Here is a 13,042-nt window from a genome sequence, read left to right as displayed (position 1 = left end):
TTTGGAAATAAAAGGTATTGATATTAGAGATAGTTGAGCTCAGCAGTGTATCACAACAGCTACAATGAACAGCATAGTATTTCAAGATGCATTTTAGTGCTTATTCCTGGCAAATGACATGGAAAAAATTCTTGGAAAATGTAGAAAGATACAACAATTTACTGTGGATTGACAGATATTTTATGTTATATAGTCATATGTTATATGATGATAATTTCTAGTTTGGCTAGAACATTATGACAATTAAAGCAAAAATAAGGCATACTCTTAGGAATTATGAGCTAATTACAACTAAAACAGATAGAAAATGTCTATGCTAAAATTGCTACTTTATTTGCATGCAGATGAGAAGATCAAATTTTTAAAGAAGATCTGACTCTTGGCCAGGATAGAGATCTTCAATGAAGGCAAAAAGTACAGCACTTTAACAGATTTTTATTTTGCCAAAGCACTGAGGTAGATTCATAATTGTGTGGAGGAGTTTATCCTCAGTTATTGGGACTATGGCTTGAAACATTGGAAGGATTGGCCATTAAACCTAAGAAAGAGGAAAACTAGATAAATATATGCTCAATCAGACTCATCATTATACACTTTGTTATATTATCAGTTGCACATTATATAAAAAAAAAATCTAACATCCCAGTATTTGTTCTTCCTTTTCCTATTTTTTAAAATAGAAATTAATACTCTATGGCATTCCATGTGATTTTATGATTTGTAAAATCCCTGTTTGAAATCCTAAACATATGGGAAGGTCCTAAATAGAAAATTCTAATGACTATACTGAACTACATTTATATAACTGAAACAGGAAAAAGTTCCCATTGATTTTCAAATTAAACTTTTCAAGTTAAAGAGAAGATGACATAAAAACAGTGGTAGTAAGGAAAATGGTTATGTGCTTTTCATTGGAGACTTATTACCTGTACTCAACTATGTAACATACGTAATAATTCCCATGCATATTTAGTGAAAAAACATTAAAATTTGGGAACAGGAATAGCCAGGAAAACAGTAACATGGCTATCTTCATTCGTTACCTTACAGATTATGTAACTCATTTGTTATGCCAAAGTGCTGCATGTCCCACATACATACATCAGCATGCCATCAAACTTTGGAATTTTTTTCCTTTATGATTAACAACATAAAATAGATTAATTTTTCTTTTACATGGAAATGTCCATAATTGAAAGTCAAACTCTAAGGATAAATGCCACAAAGATGCTTGGCTCAGAGTTCATGAAGTTTTATATAATGCAAACCTATTTTATAAACAACTGCTGAGTCGTAAAAAATTATGTAAATTATATACAGAACAAATTTATAAGATCAAACATCCCATCTCTTGGCTGTTACAGGGTTGTTCTGTACACTTTCTAGTACAGTCCACTTTGTTATCATCAAAACGAGCAGTTAATGTAACCTGAATCCCCCTACAAGAGATTTTGCATTTAAGTCGATATAGCTGTCATGCCTAAATATTTTGCTACTTTAGGTCAACTCCAAAATGACTAGTGTCCTCCTTTCTGCTTCCCCCAATTTAATACAGCTTAAACTGGCATTTCCATGGGATAGCACATATCCTTTCTGAGTATCCTGAGATTTGACAGCAACTGCACCAAAAATACTCCACACTGAAATCAATCAATGTTGTTATTTTAGTCATATATAATACCCTTTAAATATGCCTTGTGAAAAAATAAACCATGAATAAGCATCTAAGGACACTTATGGATTGAAATAAACCTGCTTCTCAATGTAAATTTTCTTTTTTTCTTTTTTTCCTGGGGTTTTAACAGCTCTGAACCTTCTGATAAACTGAATTCACACCTTTTCTTTCTTTTTGTCTACAGGCTTCTCTTCATTGTTTCTTGGAGGCAAGACCCTCATTCCTCCACCAAGAACTGGCTCATTTATTTTAGATATTCCTGCTATTAATGACAGCAGATGTGGACAGCTGGGAAAATCGATGCTAACTTCTTGTTTCTTTCTTTGTATCTCAGTCCATTGGTCATTTGCATACAGTGTCGTGTAGTTGGGTTACAACAAGGACTGGCCTAAATGGTACATTGCAGCAGATTTGCATGAATAACAATAACAAGCAGTGAAGGCTCACAAATGGCTTTGTTTGCTAATTTGTAAAGTGGAGGTCAGATATAATGGAATCTGACCTCCGAGGGTAAGAGGAATTGCCCATATGCTGTTCCCAGATCCAGAAACAAAAGCCCTACACATAAAGTGAAACTATTGTTAAACCGCTGTTACATGGAGAACACTTGATTCTTTATTTCTTTGTTTGTTCTGTAAGCTATTTTCTCAAAACTTGGTTACATTGGTGCAAACTGCAACCAAGATCTGCTCCAACTTTGAAGCTCTGTTTCAGCCAAGATTTAAAAAAAAAAAAAAAAAAGACCAAATTGTTGTAGGAAATTCCAGTTATGTTTTCAGAAGCTAAAGTAGTCAAGAATGTAAAATGTCATTTACCCAAGATAAAATTAAAATTATAATGTAATAATATATTGTTTGTTTTCTTCAAGGAATATTATTAAGTATTGTTTCACTAGGTTAGTGTATTTTAGTGGTATAATTTAATTGTTGAAGTAAAGGTAAGATTGCCCTTTAAAAGAAGTAACAAATGTGTTTACAGTACAGCTGCACAGGATTATCCAGTTTCTACAGGCAAGCTTTGGTAAAATATTTTTCTAGTTTGAATTGGTATTAACTGGAATCCTAAAACTCAAAGCATAGACAACTAGTTGCAGTTTATAGAATTGCAAATTCGAACATCAGAGAACATTACAGTCAGTGACATAACTATAATTTTCGAACTGTATTAAAATACTGAGGAACAGAAAAAATTTTCAAGTTTTACAAAGCTAACTTTAAGCTAATTAACACCTAAGTTTACTGAAAGTCACTTAAAACACAGGACAAATTTAAAAATATTCAGATTTTCTAATAACTGAGAATTTGACAAAGTACGCAAGTTATAGTTCTCGATTTGGTGATGGAAGAAAAAGGTTGTTTCATTTTCATTCATTGCCTTGAATGTATCTTGAAACAGCTGGGGATTTTTTTATATTTTTCTTAGAAAATTATTACAGTTTGCAGGCACCTAAAAATTTTGCAGATTTTCTGATTGTTAGGTAGGAATCACTGGCTATAAAAAAATGAAGTTTGAATATCAAAGCTTGCAAAATTGCATATTTAAATTTCAACATGGTTGATTGAGTCTCTATTTTTTCTGTATAACTGAGAGTACTGTTTGCTTAATATCTGTATTATTACATAGATTCGATTTTTGATTTAATATAATCAGATCTCTCTGTTTCATATGGATAGTGCTGGACTTTGTTTTGTACATTACTAGTACAGAGATTTTCCCATAGTCTTTCACTTAGCTTTTCCTATTATATGTGTTAGGGCATAGGGATATTCCTTTCCTTAGTCTATTTTCTACAAGGAATATAGATCAGACAAATACAGAGAGAGAGAAAACTTGTCAAGTCTGTCCAGCATTAAGATCCCTTTATATAAAAACTGCTTTTTTCCAAGAAGCTTTTAAGTTTACTTTGAATTTATGAAGGAAAACAACAGGGAAATTTACCTCAGTCTACTGTTCTAAATATCATTGGGCAAATTTTTACTAATGGCAGCCTATTTGATACTGACATTAAATAAGTGTTTAATAATGGAAATGGTACCTGGACCACAGGCACTGATTCTCTTGACGAAGGTTCCCAGCAGATACTCAAGCACTTGCATAATGGTAAGGGGCATGACATATGGGATGAACTTGCTGCCATTTCTAATTAAGTTGCACCACTGTGCTGAGAAGCAGGTGAGGGATATGAGTTATTTTCTACATGCAGAATTGAAAACAAGCTGGCTAAAGGCAAAGGCCATCTCATGCTCTCTTCTATTGCTCTTTTGCACCTCATCCAAGGCAACATTTTTATGAGTACCTTCAAACAAGAGTGAGTCTGAGTGATGATCCTGGCTTTCCCTGCATCTGAATTTCAGGTGTTAAGCATCTGCACATCCTTCCTCTTGTCTTTACCTGAGGCTGGAGATGCTCAGGAATGCCTCAAGATCTGGTCCCTAGTACTATCCAAATCCAAAGGTGGTCATGCCCAAAATGAGGAGGCCCTTATCAAGTACTGTACACTCATTATTTGTGTGAGACCTGCAGAGCTGAAATCAGCAATGGCTGTGGTCCTCAGGTTTTAGTTGTACCACTGAAATGTTCATCCATGTGCCTTGCAGCACATGTCCCTGACCCCCTTGTGCTAATATTCCTCCTGATTTTCCTTTTTACATGGATGTACTTTCTCCAGATGCCACTTCTCACAGTGCTTAATGCAACATGATCATCTCTGAAACGAAAAACTCTGCTCTGTGGTGACCATTGTCATGCAATGAGAAAATACTATGACAAACTCCCCAGAGACTTAAAGGAACTCACTCTCTAACAGTGTCATCTAACAGAAAGTGATCTCTGCCAGAAAGCAGTTGAGGATGTTCCTCAGTGAGGTTTATCCTCTCTTTATTACTAGCTTGACAGCAGGTGGAAGAGAGAATATTTTTGATTGAAATACAAGTATGATTTTGAACGTAGTCAGGGAACAATGCACTTAATTCTTAATATTAACATTAACACTTTGGTAATGAAATCAGCATCCTTTTCAAACAGATAGCAAATATGTACAACTTTGCAAAAAGTTTCCTGGCTAGAAAATTTGGCAATAATACTTCATGATTTTGCAGAATCACCTTTCTTTTGCTATACATTTCTTCAAGATGGATGGTATAAATTATTTTGGAATATAAAGTAGACTTCCTGTAATCTTTAAGAACTGCTCCCTCCTATAGCTGCCAAGCACTTAGTTTCTTTGCCTGGAAAAGATCTAACTGCAAATCTTGAAAGACTATGTTGTGAGGGAAGCAGATTTAGCCATTTAGAAATGAAAGAGCTTAATATCTTGTGTCTATATTTGATTCTGTTCTTCTAGACAGTTAAAAAAAAATGCGAACCTGATGCCTACACTGTGAAACTTTTCCCACAGTTTTACAAGAACTGACAAGGTCATAGCCTGAGGTAATATGGTTGCCAGATGTCACACCATTAGTTACAATCTTAGACAGAATAGGTATAAGTAGGGAGAAGCAAGACTTAAAATATCTCTTCATGTAATGTTTTTCCTGCCAATGCTCTTCCAGCAATGTAAGTGCTATTTCTTATTTCATAGTGTTAGGTGGATCTCAATACTTTTATGTAACAGAAAATAAGTATTTAACTCAATTTATAGTTACATGAAAAAAACCTGTAGCTATTTATCCTGTACAAACTATGTTTTTAATTATCAAGTTTTTCATTTTCACAAGAAAAAAGTCTTTGATCACATCACATCACATCATATCACATCACATCACATCACATCACAGCCTACCAGTGACCTATGATTTCTTTGAACAGAATATTTGTGCAGTCACTTTCAGATATATTTGTTAACTATTTCATTTTAATATATTGTGTTCAATTGAAAGCATAGTTTTTTTCAAGCAGGGGCAATATTTTTTTCAGAACACCTTTCTTACCTTTGAAAGTCACTTTCAATACTGGGATGCACACAAATAAATCATTGCCTTACTTCATTGGCTTTTGATGCATGTGTTCTACAGGTCATTCTTCACTGAATGAAAGCTATATGTCTTTAGTAGCCAGCTTGGTAATGTCAAGCTGATGGTGGTTAGTTGTTCTGAAGCTTTCAGAGAAACTGGAAAATTTTAAGTCATTTTCTATACTTTTGCATTTGCTCACCCTGTCTCTCCTGGACTAAGTATTCTTATTTCTCAAATAAGGTTTAATACGGGGAGCTGAAAGTTTTTTAGAAGTTGCTTTTCGTTATAAAATAAAGTTACACTTACTAAAACAAGTAGATCAGGTTTTCTTCTATAAGAAATTCTGTTACACAAAAAGAAGAAAATAAGCTGTACAGAAAAATGAATGTATGTGGAAATACATATATACATGTCTGTACCTGTATTCTGTTTGCAAAAAAATGCTGTTCTTGTATTCAGCTAATTGTATGCACCTGCATACATAGGTGAAGGGTTAAAAAACCCATTCAATAGTAGCCTTAGCATACAGCTACTATTTCCCTCTGTTTTGCAACAAAATAGCGAAGGCCAAGGTCTGACAACTTTACAACATGGCTAGTGCTGTTATGCCAGTAGACTCAGGAAAATATATACATTGCCTGGTATGGAACCAATGCAGAGGAAAATGCTAGGCTGGAAAGTAAGTCTGTAAATCATTACATCCGATCACCAAAACCAGATTCAACCATAGCTGTTTAATACAGGAAAGTCTATAAAAACATCCATTCCTCTTCCAACATGCTCTCCAAATCATTCTTAATCAGACAAATGACAAACTTCTAGCACCAGGAACAATAACACTTGTGGTGTTATTGAACAGTAAATCTGAACTTTGACATAAGGAAATGAGTAAGACTGACTTTGCAACATTTAAAACTATTAAATATTATTGCTCCTTGATGTGTTTAAGTCTGGTAAACTATACATAACAGTATCATTCACCCATACACAGAGAACCATCATTAAAAATTCAGATCAAAATAATAAAGGAAATATTGCATTGCAAAAAAAATATGGAAAAAAGGAAAAGTCTTATAAATAGACTGACCAGTGCAATGTTTTCAGTGCCATGGTGAGGCAAGTAGACCATGTATGAGACCCTAGTAGATCACTGCATGTAAGTAAATAGTTGTTCTATTCCTGTTTTCATATGGTGTTCATTAGAAAAACAAAAGAAGTGCCTCCAGCAGTTTTTCCTTAGAAGCAGACAATGCAGCTTTTGTCTTTTGAATCTGCATAAGAGTCACAGACTGGAAAAAACATCTAAGTTTCCCCTATGAATTAATGATATCTAAAAGTAACAAGGATGAAATATGTTTTGATTATCAGATGAATGTTAAAGTGTAAGTAATGCTCTATTAAATTTCATTCTTAAGAGAAAAATGACCCTTTTTAGATGCATCGCCTATTTGCTCAAGGCAGTCTTGCTAAGAAATCTAACAGTGAATTATCATATACAAATTAAACTTTGATATGAAAGGGGTCCTTAGAGAGCTGGTGAGAACTACCTGCATATAAATAGTCACAATATGGAATGAAAGAATCTAGTGACTTACAGGGATAGGTAAAGCAGTAAAAATTGCTGTGGAGAAATAAAGTCACCATAGTCACTTATGTGCCAGTAATCTGAAAGTCTTCATGGCAAGTCACTTTCTATTGCACCAGTGACTAATTAGTAAATGATTGGCTAGAAACTTGTAATACCAATTGGTGTAATTGCACTGAAATGAAACCATTTTCATCAAAGATCAGCCACTTAGCATACCTCCACAAGCAGACTGGAAAATCTGAAATCACTGAGCATTCCCAGAAGAGTCCTCCTCTAGTATAAAGTGACTAGTCAAGAGTAGTTATTTCAATGTTTATGAATGAAGTTCTTTCTAGAATTTTTATAGGACTTCTTCTGTAAATGTTTTAGAGTTCTTACCTGGTAGGGAAGATAAATTCAAGAACCAGAACAGCAGACCAATGAAAAAATACTTTGAAGAGCTGTCTGCTGCTGCTGAAGTCCTACTGAACTTCGGTCAAAGCACAATGCCTTCCACTCATCCTCTGGTTGTCTTACCTATTCACGTTGCAGTTTCAGTAAATCAGGGATTTCATGCACTATGAGTGTGGTTTTAGCTTACGTTCATCTGGTGAGACTGTGGGCTGCTGATACATGGGTGATCCTCCTCTTTTCCTCCTAACCTTGAACGGATCTAGTAAACACACATCATTATTAATTGGAGCTTGTTGAACTGTCAGAAAACTAACCCAGCTCCTTCCTTGGCAGACCCCGAGTATGAATAAGGGATTGAGTTGATTCTTCCCTGCAGCAGCACAATCTCCAGGCTCAATTGAAGGGAAACATCAGGGACACACTGCTGAGAATGGAGAATGAAGAAATGTTTGCAGATTTGACTAGTTGAAGTGTTTATGACACATCCAATCACACATAGCTGCTGTAACTAGTTTCAAAATCACAACCCTGTTTGTGGGTGTTGGATTTGCATTACACAGACTGTGGACTGGGTAGGAAGTTAAATTAACCACATCTCCTGAAGGGTGCCCTCCTCCCAGGCTGACAGGTGCAAGCTCAAGAAGGAGCTGCAGACTCCACATCACAGAGACCATACAGGCACTATTACAATACCATCTTTGTCAAACATTAAAAAAAAAAAAAGTTAGGTTTCACTTGAACAGATAATCCTAAAATGCTGCCTTCATCACTAACTGTAGTCCAAAAAGTTTCCTCTCCTTGCCTTCCATATATGTTAAGTGTTATCAGCCACAGAGATTCTCTTAGTGCTCAGTAAGGTTAGAAAAAAGTACAACAAATGAGTAGCCTAGGTTTGGACAATGAAGTCTTAAAAGAGAGAATAATGTATTGCCAAGTATCTGAAGTTTATTACACATAGGTCTCATCAAATGAAGTGAACTTTCTGTGAGTCTCAAGTTTGCCTGCTAAGTGAAATAGTATTAATGTAATAGATTGCTACTGATCTTACTATGAAAAAAGTCCTTGATTAAGATTTAATACACCTAAAAGAAACTGTGGGACAATGAGTAGAATAAATTGAAACTATACATATAAGGACAGTTTTTAAATTACAGTGCTGAACCTGAATGCTGAGGACAAAGAAGCTGAACTGTACAACAATCAGTATTTATTGATACCAGTTCAACCAAGAATGAACAACAGCCAGTAATAATTTGATGTAATGATCAATAATAGTAAAAAAATTCTCAAAAATTTAGAGCATTAGTTAAATAGAGAATTTTTGCAAGAGCTAACACAACAAAAGTAGTCACTTCTGTTTATATTAATTTGCTTTTGATGTTCCATGTAGCTAATTTTGATGTTTTTAATAATTTAAAAAAGTAGTTTGATTTCCTCTGAATCTGAAGCAGGAAAGTTTTAAAATGAAGTCCCATTAATTTTGTCTTTACATTGCTACAGGAAAGGTTTACCATTCAGTAGTGTACATACTACTGCTATTCTAGTAAGCATTTAAGCAAGAGTGAGGAAGCCACAGTTGTCCTGAAGTGTACAGCAATTTTGCTAAGGATTTACATGGAATAAAGATGTTGTTTTGAATTTTTGCCTCTAAAAAATTATATGCTGATTCATACAGAAACATTTAGTTATCTACATATAAAAATTGCTCTCACTAGGTATACACTTACATATTACCAGTATTTAAGCATCTTCTTATTTTTATGAAAAATAAGTATCATTATGAAAAAAGTATTCTATATTTTTCAATGTGTTCTATAGCTTCTTAAATTACTTTTGAATAATATGGTTTTTAATAGCTTTGTTTCCTGACTTTTTTTTTCCAAATAATACAAATAGAGATTTTATTCTTTTTCCCATATGATGAAACAGCATTTCCAGTGTGATCATAGTGAGATTGCATAGAGTCTTTTGTAGCTATTGAATATTATTTAAACCAACATTTCTCAGTTTCTCAATTCACGCACTTCACTTTTGCTAAGTACCCTTCAGCTTCACAGTGATTAATGTTTTCCATGCTGCCTATCAACATATTTATAAAAACAAGAGTATGTTTTATTTACAGCAAAGATGTGACAGAGGTGAGTCATAAAAGAAGAGAAATTCTATGTTAAGAAAATCCTAACAGAGCAAAGGCATGAAGATCCATGAGGCACCTGATGTATCCAAGTGCCCTTCATGTCTTTGAAAATCTGCTCTGAATGCATCCTACTTAGTAGAACAGCATTGCTTCCATCAAAGGAATCAATTTCTTTTCTGGAGCAAAATTTGATAACCACCTAAAGACTCATTTTTACCCACAAAAGAGACTATGTTTGTGTATTCACTATGTAAGCACGTTTTGCAAACATATTAACCTCCTTTTTTTCTAAAAGAATAGCCTTATTTATCAGTTTCAGCTGAAAAACCTCAATCCTGGAGTTTAAGATTATATCATTCTTAGTGTTGTCTTCACTGGTGTTGATTTTAGTGGTGCATTGAGGAGCACATTCAAATCCACTACATTTGCAGTGGAAAGAAGATGGTGCTGTGTTATTTTACATCAGTAATAATTTCCAGCTTTGGAACAACACATTGCATATTCATCACTGCTCTTTTCTTTTATAAAGTTCCTGCATGAAAAGAATGAGAGCTGTGATACGATCTTCAGCATGTCCAGGTTGTAGTCACTGAGATATTCTTTTAATTTTCTTTTAAAAGATGCCTCTGGTCACATAATTCTAGAGCAGAGTAGTATGACTGAAAAGAGTTTTGCTACGCTATAATCAACGGTGACTAAATTTACTGCTCCATAAATAAAAAGTATTGAAATGTTTAAGGGACCTGTAAAGCTTTTGTGGATGAAGAAGGTTTATACAAAGCATCATTCAGTTACTACTGCAACTCTGTCTTTGGTCACCAAGTAGCAGAGAGAGAGACTGACAGGATATTTCCTCACTGTTTTGCATACTGAAAACAACCTGCACACCCAATCATTTTCTGAGGATCTTTCACCTTTTTTGAATCTTGTTCTCATATTTTTTAAATGTTCAAGGTACTTCATGTGATGAATTTGACAAACCTACTTCTGAAGAACAACCCACATTTAATGAACTGACTGTAAAGTCTCCTCACATTTAAGTGTCACCCATATTTCAGTGCGGTCTACACTTGCATAGACATCTTCATACATGTTCTCAGGATGTTTCTGAAAATTATTGCAGAGGCACAGTAGGCTATTTCATAATGAATGCAGTGCCATTTCAGGATCTTACAGTGATCTGACTTGCGACCAAGGCCTCATTGAAAATGTGTAGTGTAGGCAGAGGGCTTTTCCACCCTGCTTTGCCAGTCAGCTTCGCCTCTACTGAGAGATCAGTGCGTGTGTAAAGAACTGTAGTTGAAAGCTCTGACTTCATTGAGAAAGTAGGTTTCAGGTACAACAGAACTTGTAATGTCAGTATTTTATTATTTGTTTAGGTAAGAGTAATAAAACAGTGTTTTGCCACATTGTAGAGGTTGGTACTGTTGAATTCTATTGGATAGATAAGATTCTTCATTTTAGAGAAGAAACATCTTTAAATGTGCATGTTTAGAGTGCATTTAGAAACAAGTCTATTGACCTATCCACTTCAGAAAGCAACTCATTCCATATCAGTATGTAACAGATGTCAGTTATTGATAGGTTTAATTTGCAGGTAATGAAGACCATGTTTGAACTTGTGACCTAAATGTGAAAAGTTCCATATGTACCTCTGCAAGCTATCTAGATTTAAATACTGCTTCTGCAACAATAGGAAATTTTATTCCAGAAGGCTGTGAACAGTGTTGCTTGACTGAAGTCTCCTTGGGTTTTATTTATTTTATTTGAGCTTTATAAACATAATAAATATGGGTTAAAATTGTTTACAAACTATGTTCAATTAAAACTAGGAGCTGCAGGTGCACCCTCTAATGATAAGATCTCTAGAAACAAGAGTATCGGGGCAACTCTTGATCTAGCTGAGAGTACATTGTGTAACGATAAGCACACCAGAAATGAGAATACTGTAGCAGCCATGGATCTAGCTGAAGTCAGTGGGAGTTAAGAAATCAAGAGAAATTGCTCATGGCTTCACAGGCACAGCCTCACAATGCTGAAGTAAATGTGGATCTTTTCTGTGAACTGTAAGGAAAGGACAATCAAAGTCTGACTAGAACGGCTGAGCTGGCATTGTGAAATCTGCTGACATCCTGCAACCATACATTCATTTTAGGGGTCAGGGTCGTTTGTTTAGTTTTAATATGCTTTTGCCCATTAATTGAGTATTTATTCTGCTTTTATGCATGTTTTTAAAAGGATATTCCTAAGAAGAGGATGGAAAAGAATCCATTTTACCTTCTTTTTCACAACTAAGGAAATGGCTGCAACACTTAAAGCCGAAAGGAACACTTGGCCGCCACACAGAAAGTAGACCAACATTAATTTCTAGGCACACCTGCTACTCCTGGTTTTAAACATTTTAAAATTTAATATAATCCCTTGCAGTGAACATTCTGAGTTACACTTTGCACCCTTTTATGTGGTCTAATGAACTAAGTATGATTCTTGATGCCTAACCAACTTTTATTTTTAGGTTTTTCAATAAAATTCTAGCTACATCTGTATGCTTAATCCTCATATAACTCTAACAGGAGCTGGCTGATGAAAAAATGCAAAATAATATTACCTCTTAAGTTTCCAAAAATATTTATGCTTGTGAAAGTTAAGAGTAAGTCATCTTCTAATTCCTTTTCACTTTTTTTATTCCATCTTCTATTTCCCCTTAAAGATGACAAAATAAACTACAGCTTCTTTTCCTTTCCAGTAGTCCTGCTTAAGAGGAATAAAATTCTGAGAAATAGAATTGTTTATTTTTAAATTACCAGTTTCATATTTGAAAGTTTTGGGGCAAACTTTTATCATGAACTCTACTCTGAAAAAAGCAGTTGAAGTGCAATGTTTTGTGGACCAGTTTCACTCCCTCAAAACAGGGAAACCAGAAAATAGAGATAGAGCAACACATGCCTTTGCCACAATCTCAGTCAAATCACACAAATCTCATTTGATCCTTCAGACTTATGGCAAACCCATGACCAGAAGTTCAAAATGTTTAAGTATAGTAAAGTGATATTTGGAGTTGTTTTGGTTTGTCTTCAGCACTTTCTTTGCCAAATGCTTGTCACTTGGTGAGCTCTATACTCCTTGGGCCAGTTGTGAGTACTGAAGTAAGGGCTGCAAAGCCAAGTTCATGAGCTGCACTCTAAAGGATGATTCAGATAATGAATATAATTAATTTGGCTACAGGGCAGAATATAATGTTCCAAATAAAAATATACATTTTATTTTATTTTTTTAAGAGTGTTACACCTGTAGCC

Source organism: Pipra filicauda, unplaced genomic scaffold (genome assembly GCF_003945595.2).
Source record: "Pipra filicauda isolate LSUMZ 115617 unplaced genomic scaffold, ASM394559v2 scaffold61_size3293851_pilon, whole genome shotgun sequence".
NCBI classification, from domain to species: Eukaryota; Metazoa; Chordata; class Aves; order Passeriformes; family Pipridae; genus Pipra; species Pipra filicauda.
Note: the sequence above shows the minus strand (reverse complement) of the source record.